Here is a 16,674-nt window from a genome sequence, read left to right on the forward strand (position 1 = left end):
ATCTGCACCATCAGTATCTTTTGATTCCATTACTCTCTCACCACCCTAGCTACAATCAACTCTTACTTAGACATCTTCAAAATCTTCAGAATAGCTTTCCACACTGCAAACTCCCTTACAATAGTGCTTCACTTTAAAGTCTCACCATGAGCCCAACCATACTGTTTCCTGGCTTACAACCTTTTACTGGCTTCTCATTGGTCTAAGGAAAAAGACCAAAACCAACCTCTAGCCTAAAAGGCTGTGCACTGCATGGTCTATGCAAGCGCAACATTTCTTCCTACCAACCTTCCTTCATTCCTATGCTCCTACATGACTCTTGTCATTAAACCCATTCTCCACCCTCTAGCTAAGACAATCACCTTTCAAATATCAATTCAAACATCTCTTCCAGAGGGTAGCCTTCCCTGACCCACCAGGCTATGGTAATTACCTTGTTTTGTGTTCCTATGGCACTATTTTCCTTCCTTTCATTTCTTCGATTGTTACTATGCATTCATTTATGTAATTATGAGAGTATACAGTGTCTAACACTGTGCCTGACAAATATACACCATAAATGATTATTTATCATAATCCACTTTACGATTACTCAGAAACATGCACTCCCATGCTGATAACTGGAGTTGCTTTCTAAAACTGCCAAGAGACTATTTAATTTCCCTAATTAAGGTGAGCATTATACGATCCCATTAAATGATTTCACAGTTAAATGTGCCAGGAAATAGGGCATTATTGGGGAAAATCACTGATCCTATCACATTCATGAGAAATTTTAATGTATCACAAGTATACATTGGATCACTGAAAAAAAGCAATCGAGTCCTTCATTTTCCCCCTATTTCCACATAAACACCATAAAAATTAGACCACAACTCTTTCCATATACAATCTAAGCTATCCAAGCATATTATACCCTTGAAAAGTCAAAATATGCTCTTAATAACTCTGGTCATTAAAAAGTCCCTCATCACACCAAATACTTCCCTTAGGCTCTGATTAGGCTTATCTTTCAAAATGTTTATCCAGGTTTAAACTTTCATAACTGATCCTCTCCTTTAGTTACATCCTGATAATTTTGCCACAGTTGGCGGTAACTCAAAAAGTTCACCATCAGTATTGTATCCAATGCTATCTGTCAAGCAGGTCAGATTAAACTCCACAAAAACCAGGTATCCAATGAAAATAAACAGCTTAGTTAAAACGTGAGGGAATCATAACACCATTCAATTTAGACCACTGCACACAATAAATACTTCATAAATATATGTTGGATTGAATTCCTTTTGTTAAATGCTACTGTATTTTTCCTGTGATTTTTCATACAGCTTTTAAGTATAGACATCAATTATTTACAGGGGGAAAGCCAGCACCACAATACTGCATTCCAGGCAATTTTATGATGAGTAAATAAGACATGATTTCTACAACAAATGCTGCCAAGTCTGCTGGAATGGTAGAACATGGAAAATAATTATCAAATAACACCACCAACAGCCTCTTTCAAGCATTCACAACTGAAATATTTTCTGAGGACATAATGTATGCTAGGAAATGTTCTAAGCCCTTGAGAAAATTTAGTAAATAAATCAAAGAACTCTGAACTTATTAGGCTTACCTCCTGGCAGGGAAGAGAGACACTAAACAAACAGTAAGTTCACAAATTAAATTAAAGGTGAAAAGTCTGTGGGGAAAAAATGGAACAGGATAAGGGGATCGTAATGATGCTGCAGTGGGGGTGATTAAAATTATGAATAAAGTTATCAGGCTTCACTTGGGCAAAGATTTGAAGCAAGGAAGAGGAAATCAGTCACATGCCCTGCAGAAGGGGCATTCCAGGCAGAAAGAAGGCCTGTGAAAGCCTCTCAGGCAGAAGAGTACCTGGCACATCCAAGAAACAGGGGTGATATCACCGCAGATGAAATGGAGTAAGCCAGCGGGAGGATGGCGGGAGATGAGGGTCCAGGTCAGTACAGACCCTGAGCCCAGTGTAAAGCCTCTGGCTTCTTCTCAGGGACTGGGGAGCCTGTGTCATGTACTAAATGCAACCTACAGGGAGGCGAAGAAGAAGCAAGGTGACCTCACAGGACCACTGCAACCATTCAGCAGAAGTGAGGGTGACTCAGATCGCAGTGGGAACAGTGGAGGCAGAGACAAATGATCAAATCCTGGATGTACTTTGCACTGATCTAGGGCCTATTATGTTCCAGAAGCTGTGATAAGTAGTCACAAGTTTACTTCATGTGTTCCATCAACATGCCTACCTTTTCTAGCCTACTGCCAAATAAAATGTTAACTGTATTATTTTTCTTTCTTACAGCAAATATGTAGATAGCAGAACAAATGAGCTAAGAGAATCCAAAGAAAACCAGCCCGTATCTGTGGTCTCACACTGAGTCTACATTTCTTCATTTTAAAAATGCAGGTAGTCCTCAGTTCGCACATTAGCACAGGACTCTAAAAATGACCATGCAAAGCAATCTCTGGGAGAATCACTTACGAATTGTTCCTTGATCTTTACAACTCTCCCTAGTATCAGTTATGAAAGTACAGAAAATAAAATAGCAAAACTAATATTGGTTTAGCATGCTGTAATTTACTACATTAGAAATATGGAGAATGGAAAGAGTTTTATTTCTTCAGAAAACACTTATCAAGAGTAGTCTGAACAGCGCTTGCCTTATCCTTCTCATGGTAACTTTCCCTGGAGAACGTACATCTCTTCAAATGTCACGGCCAGTGGTTATAATCCCACATTTTTCAACATTTTCAATGTTATAAAATATCACAGAGTTCTTTATTATGAACATCTTGTCACTGTCAGTTCCTCTGGGACATCTTTATCCTTTTTGTCACATCTGTTTCCCTCACTTAGGTCCTTCACTCCGTTCTCTGACTGCACGGCTGTATTTTCTCAAGCAGCTAGAGTGTCCACACTCCTGCATTCAGATATTGCCTCTACAGCTCTATGTTCAATTGGAATTTCATTTTCACCACCTTTTGTTTCATTACCAGACCTTCACCTTTGTTAGGCAATTCCCATGTATCCATCTGTGTAACATGTCCTGTGCCTTGATCACAGGGAGATAAGGAGGGAATACACCAACAGACTTGCAGCCTGTGTGTGAACCGCAGACTCTGAGAGAAGCAATGTGATTGGCCATGGACCTAATAGGCATCTGGCATCTAGTAGGAATTCACAAACTCAAGAGCCAGCAATGAAGTCTGTACCTTATGCAATGACTCATACTGAATAAATCACGGTAAATGAATGAGCCATTACATTGGGGTATCTGTGCTATTTAGTTCAATGATGCTAACGGCAAGTTGTACAAATCACAACCATGCCAGGTGCAGGCCGCCTGTGTTTATTGAGACCCTGCTAAAGACAAAGCAACTTGAACGTAATATATTTTGAATGTAGAAGTTGGAAAAAACTGCTAACAAATTATATGAAAGGAAAAAACCTGAAAGCTTTGTTTAATAAATTGCAACTGTGCAACTGGAAAAAATCCAACTGTCACACTGGAGAGAAACTCTGTAAATGGAGTAAATTTGAAAGAGCCTATAAAATCAGTTTTAACTTTTATACCCACTCAAAAACTCACAAAAGACACTCTATGAATGTGTTCCCTGTGGAAGAGCTTTCAGTTACCACACATCCTATTAAGTACATGAGCAAATTCACACTGGTGAAAAAAACATAAGAATGTTATTTCTCTGGAAAAGTCTTTAATACATACTCTGTACTTAGATAACATCAGATCCTTCACACTAGAGAGAAACCCTATAAATGCAATGAATATGGAAGAGCCTTCAGGCAGAGCACACAACTTTATAGAAACAAGATAATCCACACAGAGGGGTGAACTGCATGAATATAACGATTACAAGAGAAGTGTCAGCCAAAACACCAACCTTTGTGCACAACTTAGGTAAATCAGAATACCTTGAATGCAACTAAAAATGTAGACTACAAAAAAATGCACCTTAACTATTATATATCAAAATATGTAAGTATATGACAAGAATGAATGGAAATACAGATAAATATGTAATTTGCTAATTAAAATTACATATGAAAAATCAACTATAAGGTTTAAAGATTTTAAATTGTGAAAGGCAAATTTTAAGACTTTTAGAAGAAAATATGAGTGAATATCAATATTAGCTTATAATTAGAAAGATTTTTCAAGCAAGACACAACACAAAAGGAAAGACTGATAAATTCACCTTCATTAAAATTAAGAACTTCTGTTCAATAAAAGCCACCACAAAATAAAATGAAAAACCAAAAACTATGGAAGATATTTGAAATACATAGATAAGATAAATGAATATAAAGAAATTATTAAAAATCATTGAGGAAAATAACAGGAAAAAGGCATAAAGAGCATTTCACGGTAGAAAAAATATAAATGGTGAATTAACACATGAAAACAGGTTACAAGTGACTACAATATCAGTAGTTCAAGAAATATAGGTACTAGCAATTAGAGAAATAGAGAATAAAAGCAAAATAAAATCTATTTTCTACTCTTCAGAGTGGAATAAAAAAAGTCTGACAATACTAAGTGTTGACAAAAACGTGGAAAAATAGGAACTTTTATGCCCTCCTGAGAGGAAAGTAAATTATCTATATTAAGAAAAAAACCCTTTAGAAAACAACTTGACATAGAAGTTGAAAATGGGAATACCATTTAACCTGGCAGTTCCATTCCTAGATAAATTCACTAAGAAAAAACTCATTTATTTGTATGAGAAAGCATGTATAAGAATGTTAATTATGGCACCAAAATCATGAATGAGAAAATGGTGCCAACTATAAAATTCAGCAGAAGAAGCAAGAAAAATAAGTTAGCAATAAGATGGATAACATCTTCAAGGAATAAGCTGAGGTAAGCATTTCAGAACTGAGGCCACAGTCAACGTGCACTGGAAGAGCTCTCTTTTGTGGTGCCTAACACAGGATGCTGGGGCACACACGGTGAGCTCAAGGATCCAAGCAGAGCCGGACATTCATAAAAACAGTCACAGGTCTTGGGAAAAGATAGGAACCATGACATCAAGTGCTACTGAGGGATGCCAGAGTTCACAAGTTACTAATTCAAAACCTCCAGCCAAAAGACATGCTTTGCAATAAAACTAAAGGCACCAAAGACAAAAGGAAAGACGTAATATCCCAGTAACGCACAAGAAGGTCTGTGAAAGATTCCTAAAACATAGAAGGGACCCATGAGCTGACAGTAGAGACATTTGGGGGAAAATCTATTTTTAGCAATACTTTTATTTACAATGATATGATCCCATCTGAACTGCAGTGTGACTGTCCAGCCCTCAGTTTCTCACTAGCAAATGGATCGAATATCCTTCAAGGTCCCTTCCAGCCCTCATATTCTATGGCTTTGTGGAAAAAGGCAAAAGGAGAGAAGGGAATCTCTCTCCCATACAAATTAAAAGAGAGAAATTAAATGTACCTTTCAAACTTTTACTGTATATGCCTATCTCTCGAGCCACCACCCTTTTCTGGTGAGAGAAAACTAGAGGCTATATCATTAGTATCCTCATGTTTTTGTGTTATGTAGGCATTTTTTTATGTAAGAACATAGTAATACCGATTTTAATCTCATGAAAAAAATACAGAAATAATCTACTGCTCTGTGCTGATGAATATTAAGCAAAAGTAAATGTACAAAATGTCACATAAGAGTTTACAGCCTGTGATGACAGCATTAGCCATGTGTCTGGGTAATGTCAGCTGGACATTGTCTTGAAAGGAGTCAGACAGAAACATACAAATATCAGAGATGATCAACACATCAGACCTCTCAATTTCCAACAGTCACAAGAGGCATCTATCCAAACATCAGGTAGAAGGCAGAATGCTTCCTCTGAGCAAATAAACATTTCATCAATGCCTTTCTATTCTCAGTTTAGTAGGAAATATCACTTCCACCAGAAATGAACTTTACCTGTTTCACCTGTAATACCCTACATTAACAACTGCATCAGGGTAGGATAAATTTATGTCACCAATAATCTCTGAGTAGACCTTTTGGTATTCTCTAATAGTTTCACTGTCACCAACCACCTAATCCAAAGTCAGACTCTGCTGGTCTTCCCACAGGCCAGTAGCAGTCTTATTACTGACAAGAGTCTTTAGTTTCCTGCCAACTGAGACTTAACAAAAATAAAAGCTGGAAAAACTTCTAAAGAGGTCTTAAATGCCTATCTTGAATGTCATAGAAACATAAAACATGATATAGATAGGCCTTTTTTCTCATGAAGAGCCACAAATAATGATCACATTTTAATAGGTCTATATTCTGCTTGAATCTAATATGCACAAAATGTGAATTTTTCTTCCTCAAAATTGTGCTATTTTCCATTTGCTCCTTATCTCCATAAGTAGCACTGCCAATCAAAGTAACTAAAATCAGACAACTTTGGAAGTCAGAAAAATAAAGAAAAATACCATATATCACATATGTGGAATGTAAAACAGGACACAAATGAACACGTCTACGAAACAGAACCAGACTCACAGACACAGGGAACAGATCTGTGGTTGCCAAGGGGGACAGGGTGGCAGGATGGATTGGGAGTTCAGGATTAGCAGATGCAAACTATTGTATACAGAGTGGATAAAAAACAAGGTCCTACTGTATACCACAGAGGACTATATTCAATATCCTGTGATAAACCATAAATATGAAAAAGGATGCATGTGAGTCACATTGCTGTACAGCAGTAATTAACACAACATTGCCATTAAATTAAATTTCAATCAAAAGTATCAATAAACTAAAAAGAAATCAGACAATCAGGCATTATCTTTATTATTTCCTTCTACTCACTGGCCATGTTCCTTTCACGGGGCCCACTGTCACACCAGGCCCCGTGTAACTGACCTTTCTCATGGTTCATTAGACCCTGGCACAATCGATTTTCTCCCATCTCTACAACAAAATCTCACAAGTTCCCCCACTTTGTTTGTCACAATCCAGATATATATGTTACCTTCTGGTTTCTCCAATGCAGAAAGCCCTTTTATATCTTAAACTTTTTTGCTTGTTTTTCCCTTTACCAGAAATATTCATCCTCAGGACCTTTGCAAAGCCTGTTCTTTTCCATCCTTGAGTTCTTCACTTACAGTCCTCTCCTCTCCTTATCACCCTACCCATCTTCTTCCTCGTTTCGTTATAACATGCATCACACTCTCTAACTTCTTTATTTAACTGTCTTCTGCCCACTGTCTTCTGTATATTCCATGAAGAAAGGGACTCTCTACCTTGTTCATACTGCATCCCTAGGACCCACGGCATAGAAGATATTCATAAAGGACATCTGAAGAGTAAAAGAATAAATGTATTACTCCTATGTCTTTCAAAGAAAAGGAAGTTGCCATTTATTATATGCTAGGATGACCTCCTCTCTAGGGGCAGCTAACAGTCATTAAGCAACTTTGTTCCAAGAATAATGCATTTTCTCAATGACACATTAAGGGAAGGTCCATGTCAGTTCTGTTCATTAACTTCTATCCAGCATAGACCACAGCATCTGGCACAATCCAGTCACAATACAATACATAAACAAATGAAGAGATACATGAGTTAAGTATTGATACCTAAAGAGATGGGAATACCAGACCATCTGAACTGCCTCTTGAGAAATCTGTATGCATGTCAGGAAGCAACTGTTAGAACTACAGGGACCTGAACAACAGACTGGTTCCAAGTAGGAAAAGGAGTATGTCAAAGCTGTATATTGTCACCCTGCTTATTTAACTTATATGCAGAGTACATCATGAGAAACGCTGGGCTGGATGAAGCACAAGCTGGAATCAAGACTGTGGGAGAAATATTGATAACCTCAGATATGCAGATCTGACACCACCCTTATGGTGGAAAACGAAGAAGAATTAAATAGCCTCTTGATTAAAGTGAAAGAGAAGAGTGAAAATGTTGGCTTAAAACTCAACATTCAGAAAACTAAGATCATGGTACCTGGTCCCATCACTTCATGGCAAAAGATGGGGAAACAGTGGAAACAGTAACAGACTTTATTTTCTCCGGCTACAGAATCATTGCAGATGGTGACTGCAGCCATGAAATTAAAAGACGCTTACTACTTGGAAGAAAAGTTATGACTAACCTAGACAGCATATTAAAAAGCAGAGACATTACTTTGCCAACAAAGGTCCATCTAGTCAAAGCTATGGTTTTTCCAGTAGTCATATATGGATGTGAGAGTTGGACTATAATGAAAGCTGAGCACTACAGAACTGATGCTTTTGAACTGTGGTGTTGGAGAAGATGCTTGAGAGTCCCTTGGACTGCAAGGAGATCCAACCAGTCCATCCTAACAGAAATCAGTCCTGAATATTCATTGGAAGGACCGATGCTAAAGCGGAAACTCCAAAACTTTGGCCACCTGATGGGAAGAACAAACTCGTTTGAAAAGACCCTGATGCTGGGAAAGAGTGAAGGTGGGAGGAGAAGAACAACAGAGGATGAGATGGTTGGATGGCATCACCGACTCGATGGACATGAGTTTGAGTAAACTCCAGGAGCTGGCAATGGACAGGGAGGCCTGGCATGCTGCAGTCCACATGGTCACAGAGTGGGACATGACTGAGCGACTGAACTGAACTGATTGATATTATGTTTATTAGTATGAGTAGGTAGCATTATTATGGTTACTTTACAGATGATAAAAACAGGCATTGTGAGAATAAATCATTTGCCCATGGTTACCAGACAAGTGGTTGAACAGAATTCAAATCTGTGTGAGACTCCTAACCTTTGTGCTATACAGCCTCCTGCAATGATACAAAATCACCACACTAACAGTCTAGCTAGGAATCTACCCAGAAACTAGCCCTAGTATAACCCCCTGGTTCTTTTTTATCAAATGTTTTAACAATGTGGCTATAGGTAAAGTGAATATAGTTACTGTATTCAGAGTTAACTGTGTTAAAAACAAAATCAAATGAAAAAAAAATCACATGAAAAATTTACATAAAATAACAAGCTAAATTTCTTTGAAAAGAGGAGCAGCAGGCAATGGTGAGATGAGAAATAAGCTTGTCTGTATCATCAGCACATAATTAAAATTCAGCCAATAAGTAAAATGTAGATTGAGAAAGGACTATTCAAAGTAGTGCTACGTAATGGGTTTGTAGCTAAGGGGAAAGAAAGGCAAAGTAGAAGACAAAGATCAATACAGACAAAAGAGGAGGAAGGGACTTTGGTAATTTCCATGTTAGAGATGGAAAAATACCTATTTCCTGGGCTACTGTAATGTATTAATATCTGCCATATCCTTTGAAACTCATTAAAATACTTGATAAAATGAAGTTATTGGCTTAGAACTCGGCAGAGCATCTTTCTTTTCAGTTACAGCTGCCCCACATTTCCTTGTTACCTTAAAACTTAGGAAAGAGGAGCTGCAGTAAACCAAGACGGCAGAGGGTCATGGCCCCAAGGGCAGGCAAAGGAGGCCCTGCAGGGAGCTTCCAAACGGTCATGAAACCACCCACAGGGTCGGCCTGATTTTTAGCACCACCATACTCAAGTGATTCTAAACACTGTAGGGGAATACAGTTCTATCTACCTAGCTGACTGCTCCGCATGTAGATCACACACAGAGTTGCTAAGGCATCAGGAAATCTACACACATACACACTCACACACACATGCACAGAAGCTGGTATATTAAACAGCACAAGTAAATATTGCACAAATAATTTTGGATGCAGACACAATCCTATAATCTGACTCCAACTATAGAAGAACAGGTGTAGATCAGGATTGATGCACCTCTAAGACCAAAAAAAAAATTCATTTCAGGATCATAATATGATATACCCCATGTATTCCCTAGTGAAACTTCATTTCAAAATATGAAAGAAAAAAAAAAACACGGAAACTGCCCTTATGAATATCACCTAAGATATAGAGATGGCAAACTATACTTTTTAATAAGACAGTAAGGAAGAAGAAAAAAGTTTCCCAGAGATCATGAGGTAAAAAATAATGTCTTTGTTCCTATGTTATAAATCCTTGAAATCAGCTTCTGAAGTATTCTAAATATTTTTTAAAATTGAATTTTACAATGATAAAGAGTCTAAAATTGCTTGGATAACATATGAAGTCATAAAGGTCACAAAAACAGAAGCAGTTACAAAAATTAAGCATTTTTAATTTGAGCTTTGTAATGAGAATTGACATGCAAATAAAAAAATCATATCTAGAAAGGTTGAAGATACTTCAGACACTCTCGGTAACTGTTTCATGTGAGACAAAGATTAAGGTTGACACACAACGTCACTAACAATAACATCAACATAAAGGTATCCTTACCACTTTTCCACTTCAAAAATAACATGCATAGTATCTACACCTGTGTTGCAGCCCAGATTTGATCTGAATGTCCTACTTGAAGACGACCTCATACATAAGGCTGAATTTGCTAAAATTCATCTTAATATATGTGCACACCTGCCTACATGGAATATAGCCACAGAAAGAGCTAGTAAAGTAAAGAGTGCTCCTCTTTGTACCTAGAGCACTGACATCACACAGACACAAGGAGAGTAACTGAGCACTAGTAATGTCTCCCTGTTACCAGGGAGACGCTCAAGTATAAAGTATTAAGAGGCCAAAGGGCATGGCAGATGCGCTGGCCCCTTAGGGGTCATTCTGCAACACAGCAAGTCTTAACTATTATACAAAGTGTTATTGAGATATTATGCTCCTATGAAAAATTAAATGTACTTATTCATATTACTTTGAAATATTCAGTAGCTATTCAGGTTAGATGAGACCCATATTTAAGTATCAATATATGTGTATGCTATACATAATATATTGGTTGAGATTGAATGCATATTTTAGAACATTCAAAGTCCTCTTCCTCTTCTTCTTCTAAGCAGAATGGCAGCGACCAGAGGGTTAGTTAAAGCAGGAGAGATTTTCAAAGATCCATGCCATACTTGGATTACAGAAACCATGTTAAGTCCTGAAGAGAAAACAATTGTATATGAATTACCACAACATTTTAAGGATGGATAGTGAAAAGACTATTAAGGAAGAATGCTGAAAAGATGAAGAAGTAATTTCAGAGGCAATTTTCAAGATCTGAATCTATACATCAAAAACTGTTTCAAGATAGGCAATTTCTGACTCTTGAGGACACTATCCTTTCTTGATTACATATAGAGACTTTACCTTGCTCCCACATGTACAAGTCTATGACCTCCAGTAAGTGTATTTTTCCTGTATGGCACAATATGGACAAATTTTAAGACTAATCAAAAAAATAATCAACAATGGTCTGGATATATATAATTATACCTTCCACAGAAGAATAAACATCAAACAGTTTTTAGTAAAAACATCGAGTATAAGAAAATATTACTCATAAAAACTGTTTAATCTAGTTTCTGGAATATGTTTTGATATGTATCTCCCCACTTGCATGTCTGTGCAAGGGTTCATAGCCCAGAATGTACGGACGTTAAATTTATTTATGGATTCATAGAATTGCTTTTGAAAAACACAGTGAGATGAGTTTGCAGTTTCAACCTCCAATTCACTTTTGTAATTGGCAATCTTATTAAATTCTGTTCCTGCTAATTATAATTCTTTAATTCAAATGGATATTACCATCCAGTGCACCAAAACATACATATTTTTATATGCTTTCAGTAAATTACCACAACTTTTCTTGAAATTTGTAAATATTTCCACTGAGGGCTTTTCTCTGACCTGGGAATGAATCAATGAACCAACAAATTATATCTGACCATTAAACTGTTTCTGGTAAGAGTCAGGTTGTACATTTGTACTCTAGAAAGTGCGTATAAGCAAAATAGCAAATTTCAGCTTTTCTGTTCTTTTCACTCAGCTTGACACCAGTATTACATAGATCAGCAAAAGGTTACTTTGTGCATGAAGCAAAGTCATGATACAAGCATTAGGACTAGACTGTGAAAAGCTTAGTATTGAACTCTCAAATGCCAGTTTATAAGGGCTCAAATATAATGGATGGAAAACATAAAAGTTACCCCAACAAAGTGAAACACACAAAGTATCTGCTACAGAAATCTCTGTGCAAAAAGAGCCCACTAAAGCCCAGTCAGAAACCCAGGATCTAAAACCCATGTTCAACACTTCTAGTTGTGATCCTAGGTGATTTATTTATTATTCTGTCTTCAGTGTTTTCATCTATTAGATGGAAGTCACATAGTGTTATATAATAAGTTTCATAATAACAGTTAATATGATAATAAGTTATATAATAAGAACTAAGCTATGTGATTATTAATAACTTGTCCACTATACATAACTATTCCTTAAACACAACAGTTAGAACTGGACATGGAACAACACACTGGTTCCAAATAGGAAAAGGAGTACATCAAGGCTGTATATTGTCACCCTGCTTATTTAACTTATATGCGGAGTACATCATGAGAAACGCTGGGCTGGAAGAAGCACAAGCTGGAATCAAGATTGCCAGGAGAAATATCAGTGACCTCAGATATGCAGATGACACCACCCTTACGGCAGAAAGTGAAGAGGAACTAAAAAGCCTCTTGATGAAAGTGAAAGAGGAGAGTGAAAAAGTTGGCTTAAAGCTCAACATTCAGAAAACTAAGATCATGGCACCTAGTCCCATCACTTCATGGAAAATAGGTGGGGAGACAGTGGAAACAGTGTCAGACTTTATTTTTTTGGGCTCCAAAATCACTGCAGATGGTGACTGGAGCCATGAAATTAAAAGACGCTTACTCCTTGAAAGGAAAGTTATGACCAACCTAGATAGCATGTTATAAAGCAGAGACATTACTTTGCCAACAAAGGTCCATCTAGTCAAGGCTACGGTTTTTCCAGTGGTCATGTATGGATGTGAGAATTGGACTGTGAAGAAAGTTGAGCATCGAAGAGTTTATGCTTTTGAGCTGTGGTGTTGGAGAAGACTCTTAAGAGTCCTTTGGACTGGAAGGAGATCCAACTAGTCCATCCTAAAGGAGATCAGCCCTGGCTGTTCATTGGAAGGTCTGGTGCTGAAGCTGAAACTCCAATACTTTGGCCACCTGATGTGAAGAGTTGACTCATTGGAAAAGACCCTGATGCTGGGAGGGATTGGGGGCAGGAAGAGAAGGGGACAACAGAGGATGAGATGGCTGGATGGCATCACCGACTCGATGGACATGAGTTTGAGTAAACTCCAGGATTTGATGATGGACAGGGAGGCCTGGTGTGCTGTGATTCATGGGGTTGCAAAGAGTCGGACACGATTGAGCAACTGAACTGAACTGAACTGAACTGAATCACTTGTAATACTAAATAATATGAATTAAGTATAAAGCATTACTTTAGCTTTTCTGGGTTTTTTTGTTTGTTTATTTACTTTTCCCAGGCCATGTGGCTTTTGGGATCTTAATTTCCTAACCATGAATTGAACCCCCTGAGACCTTGGCATGAAAGAACCGAGGCCTAAGCACTGGACCACCAGGGAATTCCCGGAAAGTATTGCTTTTGGACTAGACTCAGAGTTTAAATCCTGATCTCCAGCTCTCCTTTTACAAGTCACTGTGATTGTCTGTATCTTCATCTATGAAATGAGATAACAACTACCTTATAGGATTGCTGCAAGAGATTAAATTAATCAATAATATTTACAAAGTGAACAAGAAAGGGTGCCAAGAATATAAAAGATTAATAAGTATTAATTCATCATTCCTATTTTTCTAAGCAGTAAATTTGCTTATTCATGACATGACCAGAACATAGCAGAACAAGTTTTCACACATGGGGCTTACACTCAGGAAGAGATAAATAAGTAAATGAATGATCTATAAAATTTAATATCAGATAGTGACAAGAGCCAAGAATACAAAAGGACAAGGTCAAATGCTTCTAGAGTAATGAAGGGGATTAAATTAGAGGCTGGTCAGAATCAGACTCTCTGATGAGACAACAATGAACAGAGATCAAAATAAACCTGGGAGAGACTTCTCTAGTGGTCCAGTGTTTAAGACTTCACGCTTCCACTACAAGAGGCATCTGTTCAATCCCTGGTCTGGGAACTTCCCAGACCTCAGATCCCCCATGACATGCAGCATGGCCAAAAAGAATAAACTTGGGGAAGAACATGTGGAATATTTCAGGCAGGGAAGAGCAGCAAACGCAGAACCCATGCACTAGGAAAGGGTCTGATGAACAAAGAGTTGAGAGGATAATAGAAGAAACGAGGGTGGAAAATTAGTAGAGTTAGATCAAGAGGGGCTTGTAGCTCATGGGAAGGATTCTGGAGTTTAGTCCAAGTATGATAGTAGCAACCTATAAATTTAATGCAATCCTTATCACCATTATCCAACATTTTTCACTGAATTGCACAAAATAATCCTAGAATTTATATGGAAACACAAAAGAGAATCACCACAGTAATCCTGAAGAAAAAAAAGAACAATTCTGGAAGTATAACCCTCCCTGACTTCAGACTATGCTACAAAGCAACAGTAATCACAATAGCATGGTTTTGACACACAAAAAACCAGAAACATATACTATGAAACAAAAATAGAGAGCCCAGAAACAGACCATACACCTACAGTCAATCTACAAAGACAAAGGAGACAAGAATATAATATGGAGTAAAGACAGTCTCTTCAACAAGTAGTGCTGAGGTTGCTGGTCAGATACATATAAAAGAATGACACTATAACATTCTCTAGTACCATATACAAAAATAAACTCAAACTGGTTTAAAGATCTAAATGTAAGACATCATAAAACTCCTAGAAGAGGACATAAATGAAACATTCCTTAATATATTCCACGGCAATATTTTCTTAGATCAGTATCCCAAGGCAAAAGAAATAAAAGCAAAAATAAACAGATGGGAGCTAATCAAACTTAAATGCTCTTACACAGCAAAAGAAACCATCAACAAAATGAAAAGACAGCCTATGGAATGGGAGAAAATATTTGCTAAAAATGAGACCAACAAGGGGTTACTATCAAAACATACAAACAACTTATACAATTCAACATCAACAAAACAAACAACCCAATCAGAAAAAGTGCAGAAGATCTAAAGAGACATTTTTTCCAAAGATTTACAGACAGCTAACAGGCACACGAAAAGATGCTCAACATTGCTAATTGTTAGAGAAATGGAAATCAAACACTGCAATGAGGTATCATCTTATATAGGTCAGAATGGCTATCATCAAAAGCTCTACAAGTATTAAAAGCTTTAGAGGATGTGGAGGAAAGAAAACCCTCATTCGCTGTTAGTGGGAAATTGATGCAGCTACTAAGGCAGAGTCTGAAGATTCCTTGAAAAATTAAAAATAGAATTACCATATGATCCAGCAATTCTACTCCTGGGTATATATCCAGAAAAAAATCAAAAACTCTAATTCAAAAGGATATCTGGCTCTTTTCCTCCCTGGCTGCTTGAAGATCAGCCGCCATCATGATAGCGGCTATTGATGTGGACCTTGCAGTTCTAGATCTTGGAAAATCACAGTAAGGTCAGGAAAAGATGGACTAGTTATTAAAGCTATTAAAACGAGTGTTATGTTTTCAGAACGACACAGTAACTATCCGGACTAGGAAGTTCATGACCAACCGACTGCTTCAGCGGAAACAAATGGTCATTGATGTTCTTCACCCTGGAAAGGCAACAGTACCTAAAACAGAAATTTGGGAAAAACTGGCCAAAATGTACAAGACCACACCAGATGTCATCTTTGTATTTGGATTCAGAACCCATTTTGGTGGTGGCAAGACAACTGGCTTCGGCATGATTTACGACTCCTTGGATTATGCAAAGAAGAATGAGCCAAACATAGGCTTGCAAGACATGGCCTGTATGAGAAGAAAAAGACCTCAAGAAAACAGCGAAAAGAATGCAAGAACAGAATGAAGAAAGTCAGGGGGACTGCAAAGGCCAATGTTGGTGCTGGCAAAAAGTGAGCTGGAGACTGGACAACAGAAGGAGTAAAGATTCTGCAGTGACTGTATCTGTGGTGCTTGTGCAGATTTTTCATGAAAGAATAAACTAAGACCTTTTCCAAAAAAAAAAAAAAAGATATCTGCACCCCACTGTTCATAATGGCACAGATACAACAGCCAAGACAGGGAAACAAACCAAGCGCCCATCAACAGACTAATGGCTTAAGAATGTGTGGTACAAACACACAACAGCACACTAGTCATGAAAAAGAATGGAATACTGCCGCTGGCAGCAACGTGGATGGACCAAGAGAAAACCATGCTCAGTGAGATAAGTCAGACAGAGAAGGACAAATACTATAAACTTACATGTGAAATCTAAAAAAGAATACAAATGAATATCTATACAACACAGAAACAGACACAGAAAACAAATTTATGGTTACCAGAAGAGAGAGAGAAAATGCGGAAAGGACAAATTAGGAGTATGGGACTCACAGTTTAAAAACTAGTACAAACAAATGGATGTGCAACAAGGGTTCCCTACATAGTACAGGGGATTATACACAATATCTTATAATAATCAATAATGGAATAATACAATATGCAGTAAAGAATCGTTATGCTGTACACCCTCAATTAGTACAGTATTGTAAATCAATAAAACTTCACTAATCAATCAATCAGATGGTAGCCATGG

The 16,674-nt window shown here is 37.5% G+C and overlaps 1 protein-coding gene and 1 pseudogene across 1 annotated transcript in view; one reads left to right on the top strand and one right to left on the bottom strand.

Moving 5' to 3' along the window:
- Nucleotides 1–16,674, bottom strand: part of RYR2 (ryanodine receptor 2) — an 813,831-nt gene that overhangs the window by 603,781 nt on the left and 193,376 nt on the right. The window lies entirely within an intron of this gene.
- Nucleotides 1,955–16,109, top strand: LOC136159007 (small ribosomal subunit protein eS24 pseudogene; annotated as a pseudogene).

This window comes from Muntiacus reevesi, chromosome 2, assembly GCF_963930625.1.
Source record: "Muntiacus reevesi chromosome 2, mMunRee1.1, whole genome shotgun sequence".
NCBI classification, from domain to species: domain Eukaryota; kingdom Metazoa; phylum Chordata; class Mammalia; order Artiodactyla; family Cervidae; genus Muntiacus; species Muntiacus reevesi.